The 11707-nt window shown below is 45.0% G+C and overlaps 1 long non-coding RNA gene across 1 annotated transcript; it reads left to right on the plus strand.

Moving 5' to 3' along the window:
* Positions 1 to 6382: 6382 nt before the first annotated feature.
* Positions 6383 to 6804, plus strand: LOC129668353 (uncharacterized). Its single transcript, XR_008718901.1, has 2 exons — positions 6383 to 6456; positions 6622 to 6804. It is a non-coding gene; the product is annotated as an uncharacterized LOC129668353 (long non-coding RNA).
* The last annotated feature ends 4903 nt before the right edge of the window (positions 6805 to 11707 follow it).

Genomic DNA, 11707 nt, shown 5'->3' on the forward strand with positions numbered 1-11707 from the left:
AGTAGGAGGGAAGGGCAAAGGAAGGAAGTGATTTTCAACGTGAAATATTTGAAATCTGTCTTTTGGGGGGGGGGTAATATTCAGGAGTAAAGGTCTGCTTCCTTCGGCCACCTCTGGTACTTCTCTCTTTGACTAAAGGCAAAGGAATGTTTGTGGAATGAATCGGACTTTCGGCCAAGCAAAGATCCTCCAGAACTTTAGAACTTCCAGTCCCTGGTCCTTAGAGAACATCTCCCAGGACTCCAGAACCCCTCTGCCTGGTCACGTTTACCTTGCTCTCCCCACTTCCACCATGTGTTCAGAAGCTCCTTGGCTTTAATTAAATGTGGTTCTATCGCTTTGTAACTTAGGCTTTTGCCAGCCTCATGCTGGAGGCTGGGAACGACATTCTCCCTGCCAATGACTGAGTTTGCTTAAGAGGCAGACTACCACATGCGAACATTCTAGAATGTCTTCCCAGCTGTGTTTAGAACTCCGGGGGTTTCCGGCCATGGAATTTGGGATTCATATGAACAGAGAGAAATAGAAAATATTGCTAAATATAAGCAGAATGTTGTAAAAAAAAAAAAATAGAGCTGAGGCAGTACCAGATCTCAGGTTGGCCTGTTAGAAACTTCTTCAGTCTTTGATGCCTTTGGTACAGTGGCCTTCTGATAACAATCCATCGTTTGAGCTGGGGTAGGGTCATGTATGTGTTTATTTGGTGTGGGTAGCTGTGTGTGTGTGTTGGTGTGCTACACGCACAAATGGAAGGAGATAGATTTCAGCATGCTACACATACTTACCAGCTAAAATTTGAACAACACATATTATTAGAGAATTAGAAAGGAAACATTGTTTCTTATCTAAGTAAGTCTCTGGCCAGGCCCTGGATTTGAGTACAATGGAATATGTTAATAGTTTGCACAGATTATATGATCTTTCAAGGCAGGTTTAACTGACTCCTTTCTTCTCATGAGGCTTTTCAATCTATGAAAATTGCACTGGGTTGACTATGGATATATTGCTACTATGTGGTGAGTCAAGATTTCAGTGTCTACCCCGTCACTGTCCTTACTTTTTGAGACAGGGTCTCTCACTGCACCTGGGGCTCACTTGTTCTGGTTTCATTGCTATCGTTGTGCTAAAATACCCTGACAAAAAAAGCAACTTAGAAAAGGAAGGGTTTATTTGGCTTACAGGTCCAGGTTACAGTCCAGTGTTGTGAAAAGTCAAGTTACCATGCCCAGCTTTTATGTGGGTGCTGGGCATCCAAACTGGGTCCTCATATTTGCTTAGCAGCATTTTACCCACTGAGCCATCTCCCCAGGCCCTGGAATAGTCCAGAAGAGTTCTGCCAATGTGTGTCTAGATTTTTTTTTTCAGGTCATAGTGTAACTATGTCTTAAAAGAAAAAAAAAAAACTTAAAAGAAAAAAGAAGATGGGGCTGTCCAGTTAGTTCAGTTAGAGGTGCTCACTGCCCAAGTCTTGACAGCCTAGGATGCACCCTCAGCATGCATATAGTGGGAAGAGGAGACGCCCACCAGTGGTCCTCTAACCTGCACACACCATCAAACGCGCACTAAAATTAAAAAAAAAAAAAAAAAGAAGAAGAAGAAGATGGGAGCTGTCAAGATAAGGTAAATGTGTTTGCCACTCAAATCTGGCAGCCTGAGTTTGGTGCCCAGAATACTCACATAAAGGTAGAAGGAAAGAATGGACTCTGATCTCTACACAGGTGCCAGCACACACCACACACACACACACACACACACACACACACACACACAATTTTTAAAATAAAATGATGCATGGTTACATATATTCAACAGTGTAGAGGAATCATTTTGAATGCCAACTCAGCAAGTTCTTTGTGGAACCCCGTGGCACTACCTCCCTTTTGTGATGGACAGGCTATCAGAAAGGCAGGCTCATTTGGTTCCTAACAGCTTCTCCCTGCTTCAGGCAGAGATTAAGTGCTAGTGAGGGTTACAGTTGCATTTGAGACTGGAACTATGTTGGAAAACCACATTCTCCCTCTCCCACCCCCATGCATCAAGTTCTCACTGGGGTATGAATGACACAACTGTGTGCCTGGTGATTTCAAGCGCGTAAGAAACGCTATAGAGCCAGAGCTTTATAGTGCCCAGCAGGGCCAGGACACCAGCCACTACCAACCGCTTGCTCCAGTTTGCAGTGGGCCAAGATGTCAAAGGCCTTGTGCCTGACCAGAGCCCTTCCCTAGGGTGGAGAGGACAGCACGCACAGTGGCAACCTCAGGTTTCCTCACCTTAAGTCAAGTCCACGGGAACATGAACAAATACGGGCGCATATGGGTGCTCTGCTACCTAAGAGGGAAGGAGATGGGGACTCTGTTGAGAGCATCGTGGCTCCCCCTGATGGCCCTCACATAGCCATTGAACCAGGAACACAAAGTCATCTTTGACCATGGTATTGGGCAACCCTTGGGCCTCTTCCAAAAATTGCTTCATCCTTCGAATCTGGCAGACTTGCCTTCTGAGGGTAACCACCAGGCTCTCATGACAGCCTCTCAAAAGCTTGTTCTGACAGGTCTGTGTCTTTATAACCTGTCTACCCTTGAAGACGAGTCACATGGTCTGTGTACCCAATAGGAAGTGCACAGAGGAGAAAGAAGCCAACGATTTTTGTTCTAATAATGACTGAAAGCTCCAGGTCTTATGCCTGCCCGCTTAGGAGGTTAAAGTAGTTACAAGTAAAGATAAATTCACAGCCATCCACAAACAGACATACTGTAGTAAAAATGTTGAAACTCAAAGCATGAGAAAATCTTTAGTGTAGCAAGACGGGAACCATCCAGCCCCTCAAATAGAATGTTTGACCATGAGCATGTTGCAGCCACACGGCAGTCTAAAGGGGTCGGTGGTATACTCAAAGGCTACATTTGGCTTAGGTGATGATAGCTTTCAACGCTCAGTGCAAATGCAAGACTTTTCCATGTATGTGTTTGTTTTCTGTGGCTAAAACCAAATGGCCATGGATCAGGTAAATTCAAAAATAAATAAATAAAAGAACAGTGCCATTGCATTTAACGGTTCTGGCACAAGTTTGAGAGGGGCTCTTGGAATGGCTTTCATGCTGGCAGAGTCCTGAGACAGCACAGACATCACATGATGATATACCCGGAATAAGTATGTGTGTGTTCCTTACATTCTTTTCTCCGTGCTTTCAAGCAACAATATATAGCTCTGGGATCTCCATATTGATAACATTTTCTAACTCTAATCACAACCCCATCTCTAAGTAACATACTCAGACCAAGTTTTTATGCTTTAAATAACCCTAGGGACAGTACATCCCTGCCAGAGTTTCAGAGTGCACAAGCTAAATGCAAACCATAGCACCAGCTAAACAGAAAAAGAGCATTTGCTTCTAGTAGCCTGATTCTATAATAATGATCGAAAGAAGGGGCTACTAATAGTAATTCATATCCAAGAAATAAAACCAAAACATCTGAAAAAGAAATAGTACCAGGCACAGAAAAGCAAGGGTAAGGACCTATGTGTACTTTATAGATGTTCAGATTGGGGTTTCCTCTTGGGGATCTAAAATGAAGCTTCCACAGACATCTGGAGTTCCTTGTCTGCAGCCAGAGTTCCTTGTCTGTGTCAGGCAGGAAATCCCAGAGGCGTGTATGAACCAGGAAAGAGGTAACTAGAAGTGAGGATCATGGGAGGGGTAAGGAATAGAGGAAGTAAGGAAGGAAGCAGGAGAGTCCCTTCTCCTCTTACTAGCTCCTCGTCATGTTCAGGGACTCAACCAGACCTGGTGTCAGAGCCTGACCACTACCAAATGGCTACATTCCACCTCTTGACCCCTGACCTCTAGTTGTGGGCTCCTAGTGAGAGGCAAGGACTTTGGTAAAAACACTGGCTAGTATCCTGATTCAAAATGCTAGTCAGATGTGGTATTGTACACCTTTAGTCCCAGCACTTAGAGGCAGAGGCTGGTGGATCTCTCTTAGTTCAAGATCAGCCTGGTCTATGTAGTAAGTTCCAGGATATCAAGAGCTACATAGTAATATCCTATCTCAAAAAATAAGCTGACATATTTTATATTTGAGAATATTTGTACATGCAGAGTGAGATAGCTTGGTAATGAGACCTAAATACAAATATGAACTAAGTCAAAACATAAAATTCATTTATGTTTTCTACACATTTGTATTCACCATAGCTTGGAAATAACTAAGAGAATATTTTTTAAAAATTATGTTAATTTATTGTTATATGTAAGTTCAAATGCGTGGACATCCAGATAAGTGGGGGTCAGAGGACAGCTCTCATGAGCAGGCTCTCTCCTTCTGGCCTGTGGCACATCAGACTTGGCACCTTTCCCATGGAGCACCTCACCAGCCCTGTACAATGTTCTAATGCACCCATGTTTTGACTGTGACCTCCAGAGATGAACAGGAAGTCGACAGTGGGATTTCCTATGTATGGTGTCATGCCAGCACTCAAAAGCTTTCTGATTTGGGAGCATCAAGAACTAGGGTATTCAACCTGCAGTTCTCCAAGGCAATCATAGCTACTCAGATTACGTTGTGAGGCAGTTCCTATCTGCCTGACTGTCCTTAGTGCTTTGGGAAGAAAACAAATCAAAAGACAGAGACAGGACCCGCTGCCACCGGCTGCTTAGACTAAACAGCTGCACTTGAACAGAATCCCCTCAGATACTGTAGGCTGCTCGGGGCCACCATCAGGGTCTGACTGATACCCAGTACCCAGGAAAGACGACCTGGGTGACAGCAGGGCAGGGGCTAACTGTGGCATGGATGCTGCACTGTGGAGAGAGCCTCCAGGATCAGGTTCCTTGACGAGAAGAAACATAAGATCGGGGTGCTTTCTCGGTCAGATGAGTTAGAGGCTCCCGGGGCAGAGGTAAGGGGACATTGTGCTGCCCGTGAGAGGTGTTCCTCGGGGTGTGGGACATCCTTCTTCCTCCTCTTTTCTTCCTCTGACTTAGTAACATTTTCCTGGACTATTTGCAAGCAGCACAACGTCGTGAGACCTTGAAGAAGCTACTGCACACTGGAAGTCTAAAACAAAAGAAAGTAAACCAAAACACAATCCCTTCCACCGTTCTCCCCTTCAACATCCCGTGGCCGTCACACAGGTCACCATGTGCTTGTCACACGTGGGTTTCTCCTGATGGGCCAGAGCAGGTGCGCACTCCTGTCTGAGGCTGACCTTTGGCTTAGCTAAGTTCTCTTTAGCATGCTGGGAAAGGGTGCTAGTCTCTTGCTCTCCCTGCTGCAGTGGGACTCTGGATCTTTCCTTAGCACAGGTGCTGCCTCCTGGCAAGGCTGTTTCCTCAGAAGAGGTACATAGGCCAGAAGATGACTCATTCAACTCTCCTGCGGTTTTCTAGCCAAGTTCAGCATCACATGACATGCTCATTTCCCATACGGGACAGTAGGGTCTCTCTTGATCATTGAGGGTTCACAGACAGGGTCAGCTGCAGCAGGGAGAGACTGAGTGGTCCAGGCGCCTTCCTGTATGTACCTCAGCACATCTGAGCTCGTGTGGATCCAGGAACAATGAGATCTGAGTGGGATCTTCCTAGACAACAAGCACTTTGCCCATCCTCCTAACTCTGCCATCATCCCCCCCCACACACACCAAGTTGGCCAGAATTGTTTAAAACACAGATTTAATTCCAGCACTTGGGAAGAAAGTGGAGGCAAAAGGACCTCAAATTTTGGACCAGCCTGCGCTGCTTAGGAAGAGTGTCTAAAAAACTAAAAACAGACAAAAACTCTCACTTCTCAGAGCTCTCCCTATGTCTGGTCTTACTGTTATCTTCTGAACCCTGAACACCCTTTGTTCTGCTCTGACAAACTTCTCAGAGGCCTCCATTGCTCCTTCAATCCATCTCCTGGCCACACCCCACTGCCAGTTTCTGATAACGCCATGTTTGCAAATACCAAGGCTCTACTAGAAATAAAGCATTATTCATTCTCTCAGATCTGGCACAAATGCCATTGCCTGTGCGCCTCTGCCTCCCTCAGGCAGCGCCCCGTGCAGTCCTTGCTCCAGTCTGGTGACAACTCTCAACACCCACACCCTGGGTTGCAGGACCCTCAGCACGTGCATGGGTGTGCCAGCCAGATGGAGGGACCCCATCTTCCCTGTCTGCCTTTTCAAACCCAAGGAAGTGCTCCAGGGAAGCAGAAAGCTGATGCAAAGATTAGAGTCCAGCACCCCAAAGGCAAGTACAGTTCAAGGTCTTTGAGCAGATATTGATGTCAGGACTTAGTTACTAGTTAACAGCTCTGTAAAGATCAAACAGAGCAGGGCACCCTGCTCTGGGTTCACTGGGATATAAGGAAGCTATTGCCAGCGAATGGTAAGAGACACCATTGGGCTGTTATTGTTAAAGTACTCAGTCCTTCAGTTATGGCGGAAGCGGAGGCCCCTTTTTCACAAGCAGTCATGGTAAGCCTTGGACCGTGGCATTCCTGCAGTTAGTAAGAAGGGGTGAGGACCTTCAGGTGCTGACCGAGACCTCAGCCTACTCAGGGCTGTCCCACCTCCTGCCCTGTGGAGATGGAGCATCCTGAGGCCTTGTTCATCCTTTTCCTTTCTTCTCATTGCACAAAGCCAGGGCTTCCATCCCCAGCACCAAATATATGAACAGGAGTGGTGGCACACACTTGTAATCCTAGCACCCATGGAGTGAAAGCAGGAGAATTGGAAGTTCAAGGTCATCCTCAGCCATGTAAGGAGTTGGAGGCCAGCCTGAGCTACGTGTCAAAAAAAATAAATAAATATAAGTAAAAAGACTTTAAGCTTCTGGATTCCTTGGGACAAAGATTGCTCAGAGGTCATTATCTGCTCTGGCCATTGGCACACTCTGACTGATACTTCCAAGCCATGCCTTTTTGCGGTGTTTAATCGAAGTATAACTATAGGATATTCAGGTAAAAGTGAACAAATGATAGCGTAGTGTACCACTCTGTAAATTTTCACAGAGTGACACACAGATGTGACCCCCCAACCGAGAACTAGAACTTTATCCATAACCTAAATCTTCCAGTCGCTGCTTTTACGGGGGTTGTGTGCTCATCACCCAGCCTCCAACGCTACAAAGTCCTTTTGCCTGTTTTAAAGTTATGTAAACAGAAAAATCAAAGAATCTGTAGTTGAATGCTCTGTGAGTCATTCATATTCTTACATGCGACTACAATTAGATTCTTATTTCTGTATGGTAGTCTGTCAAGTGAGCATTCTGAAAGTGATCCATGCTCCCATCTGATGATGTTCAGGGGCATGGTGAACAGGTTTGGAAGGAATAGTGCTGATGTGAATGTTCTTCGGCCCCTCCTTTGACTCATTTCTACCTCTTCCCATGGCTCTATGTACGGGCTTGAGTCTGAAACCTCCCTCCGCAGGCTCCTGTGTCTGGACACTTGGTCTTCAGCTGGTGGGACTGCTTTGACAGGCTCTGAAAACCTTGTGGCGGGACATATGTGTGACAGAGTAGAGTCACTGGGGGTGGGTCTTTAAAAGTTCTAGTCAAGTTTGCTTTCTAGCCCGTGCTCTATGCTTTCAACCCTCATGGCAAGCCGTGCCATGAGCTCCCGCCACCATGGGGCATGCCCTTCAGCTGTCCCGCCTTCCCAGCCGTGCGGATCAGACAGTTCAACACGTGAGCCTTACGTTTCTTCTGTCGTTTTGCCCCAGCAATGAGGAAAAGTAGCAACACAGTATGTTAGTCAGACCTCAGAGCTGACATCAATAAGGTGTGGGAGAAAGGACTTGTTGAAGGGTTCCACTCATCATGGTGGAAGAGGCAGGTTGGGGTCGCTTACGTCTTGAGAACAGGAAGCAGAGCACAGTTGTGACAGGATGACCTTCAGTGACCTTATGTACTTCCTCCAGCTAGGCCCCGAGTTTCACAATCTTCATCACCTCTTGCTTATTGACATTCTTAGTCCATCAATAGATTAACCTTTTATTATAGTAGAGACCTCGTGTCCTGAATGTTTCTGAGATATTCTTTACTAATCTAGGCATACTCCAATACAATCAAATTGACAATCAATATCCACCATCACCAGCTGGCTGTGGTGGCCCACACCTTTAATCCCAACACGTGGGAGACAGAAGCAGAAGCAGCTCTGTGAATTTGAGGCCAGCTTGATCTATATAGAAAGCTCCAGGATAGCCAGGACTATAGAGAGAGACCTTGTCTCACACAAACAAACAGACAACAACAAAAAGATTAACAATCACAATGGGGTATTGTCTCATTTACCCATTGCTGTATAACAAAGTGTTCCTAAAGCAGTGGCATCAAGCAACATTCATTTTTATTACACTCACAGATTTTGTGAGTGGGTTAGTTTTTGACAACTTGACACAACCTAGAGTCACTTGGTACAGCAATATGTACAAGAACAGCCCCCATAAGATCATATATTTGAATGCTTAGCCACTAGGGAGTGGAACTCTTTGATAGGATTAGAAGGGTTGGGAGGAGTGGCCTTCTTCCAGTCCTTTATATAGACTGCCAGCGGAAGTTTTGACTCAAATTAAAGGGGTACCTTCCCTCCTCAAAAGACCCAGATTAAAAGTGGGTCTTCCCACTTCAAATGATTTAATTAAGAAAAAAGTCTCTCACAGGTGTACCTAGGCTCTTTTTTGGTTAATTTTAGGTGTAGTTAGTTGATAACCATGAAGAGTCATCACAATAGATTATGGAGACTTTTGAAATTGAACTGAATGCATGATGATCTGGCCACAACCCTGTGTGGTGGTTTGAATAAGAATGACCCCATCGGCTCATATATTTGAATGCTTAGTCATCAGGGAGTGGCACTATTTGAGAATGGGGAGGATGTGAAAGTTTGTTAGAGGAAGTGTGCCACTGGGGATTTGGTGGCTGGGAGCATGAACAGAAATACCTTCTGGCATCAGCTTCGGGGAGGCAGATTAATTTTATTCTCAAACAAACAAACAAACAAACAACAACGACAAAAAGATTAACAGTCCCCACGGGATGTTGTCTCCGTTACCTACTGCTGTGTAACAAAGTGTCTCCAAAACATAGCGCCATCAAGAAGCATTCTTTTTTTTTTTTTTTGTCCATAATTAAAACTTTATTGAAAAGCTGACAGCAAAATAGGAGGTCACTGTTGTATACTTTATAAAATCAAATGTAATTCCATTGTCTTGGTAGAGTAGCTGAACTTGATAAGGCTTTCTGTGAAAAGCGAAGATTCAGGATCTTGTACAGCTGAGTAGTGCTGCTCTCTTCTAAGCCTCTGTGAGCCTGGCTTTTCCTCCTGTGGGAGGCACAGCGCTGTTGAACAGCCTACACAGAGAACCACCGTCTGAGCATGGCTGAAGACTGTAGTAATCTTGTAGCATCCTGGACAATTCACATCCATGAAGTAAGCCGCTTCTTTTTATGTTTTTTCTTTTCCTGTTCCAAGGAAGGGTGTAACAGATCTCTAGCCAGAGGCACGGTGATGGCTCCGAGAGCGTGGCCGCTCCCAAAGCATTCATTTTTGTTACACTCACAGATTTTGTGAGTGGGCAAAGGAGGGTTATAGAGAACTTTGGGGAGAGGGTGGGGAAATTCAGGGTGGGCAAATGTCATTGGCTGGAGGACTAAGGTACTGAGATACCTCATTAGCATGAAGATGCTGAGCAGGTTCTATGGGGAGAAAGGGAGTTGGACCTGCAATATCCCTAAGGTCTATGTGACATTCCTCAGGTAGAGGGTGTGGGGATCTGGGCTCCCCAGATTAGGTATAGAAGAGGGAGCCCCGCTGACAAAGGGAGTCCTTCATTTTGCCGGCTCGGGGCTTCCCAGCCATGAAGGACTGCAACCTTGGTTTTAGGGTCCCAAACACCTAAGCTACTGTGGGATGATGTTCCGAGATACTTGTTGGCCTATTTAACAAGGCTTAAGCTTCCTCACAATAGCAGCCACATAGTCAGATGTCTTTCCTGAAGACTCAACATCTTCAAGCAAGAAAAATGGAATAGGTAAGGCCTTTCACAACCAGCTTCATGCCTTATGGTTCAGTCACATTCTTCCAGCTGGAAACATTAGAAACACTTCATGATTGAAAGACATTGAATAGAGCTCCCACCTCTTGACAAAAGACATGTTAAAGCATTTATAGTCATGTTTCAAAATAATCACAGACATAGGATCACAGAGTTTGCTTACACTCCACTTTAGTCAACTACCAGTCAACATACACAGTAATTACAACCAGCATCTTGTTTTCCCATGAGTACTGTATGAGAGCCCTGGTTGGCTCATGTTTCTGTCAACTCTCCATGTTTCCTGCTGCACATTAGCTCTTCTGGTGACAGAGTGACAGCACATTGTGATAGTCATTTGCATTTCAGTTCTACCTTCCCACTAACTGATGATATAAGGGGAACTGGCCTAACCCAGCTTCTGAAAATTAGCAGGTGTGAATACTACATTACACTGTAATGTTGGCGAACATGATTCAGTTATGGTTTTTGAGATGAGGAGATTCACTATCTGGTCAGTTCTAAATGTCCTTAGTAGTGTCCTCAAAAAAGAAGGAGGAATATCATTGCACAAACTAGGGGACTGGTGAAAGAGGCTAAGATTGGTTTTTCTTGGAATGCAGACAAATGCCAAAAGCCACCAGGATCTAGAAACCCCAGGAAAAGACATTCATTTCCTCCACAGAGCATGGCCCTGCCCAATAGCTTGATTTCAGACTTTCTGATTTCAAAACTTTGGGAGACTTCTTAAGTTCTGTATATGTTCTGGCTATCAGCCCTCTGTCAGATATAGGATTGGCTATAGGCTGTCGTTTTGTTCTGACGACAATGCCCTTTGCTTTACAAATGCTTTTCAGTTTCATTAGGTTCCATTTATTGATGGTTGATCTTAGAGCCTGTGCTGTTGGTGTTCTGTTCAGGAAGTAGTCTCCTGTGCCAATGAGTGCTAGGCTCTTCCCCACCCTTTCTTCTAACAGGTTTAGTGTGTCTAGTTTTATGTGGAGGTCTTTGATTCACTTGGACTTTAGTTTTATGCAGGGTGATAAATATGGACCTATTTGCATTTTTCTACATATAGACATCCAGTTAGACCAGCACCATTTGTTGAAGATGCTATCTTTTTTTCATTGTATTGTTTTGGCTTCTTTATAAAAATTCAAGTATCCATAGAATGATACCCCAACCAAGGACCATGCATGGAGAAGACCTAAAACCCCTGCTCAGATGTAGCCCATAGACTCAGTGTCCAAGTGGGTTCCCTAGTAAGGGGAGCAGGGGCTGTCTCCGGCATGATCTCAGAGGCAGGCAGGCTCTTTGATCACCTGCCCCTGGTGAGGCAACCTTGCCAGGCCACAGAGGAAGATAATGCAGCCAGTCCTGATGAGACCTGATAAGTTTGGGTCAGCTGGAAGGGGAGGAGGACCTCCCCTATCAGTGGACTTGGGGAGGGGCATGGGAGGAGGAGAGGGAGGGGGAGGGGTTGGGAGGAGATGAGGGAGGAGGCTACAACTAGGATACAAAGTGAATAAATTGTAATAAATAATAATAAAAATTAAAAAAAATTTGGGAGACTATATTTCTGTTGATTGATTTTTACTTCAGTTTCTTTTTAATTAGTAATTTTGCACAGAGGTAGTGTTTGTGTGTGTGTGTGTGTGTGTGTGTGTGTGTGTGTGTGTGTGTGTGT

This window comes from Psammomys obesus, unplaced genomic scaffold (assembly GCF_907164565.1).
Source record: "Psammomys obesus unplaced genomic scaffold, mPsaObe1.curated_primary_1811, whole genome shotgun sequence".
Taxonomy (NCBI): Eukaryota; Metazoa; Chordata; class Mammalia; order Rodentia; family Muridae; genus Psammomys; species Psammomys obesus.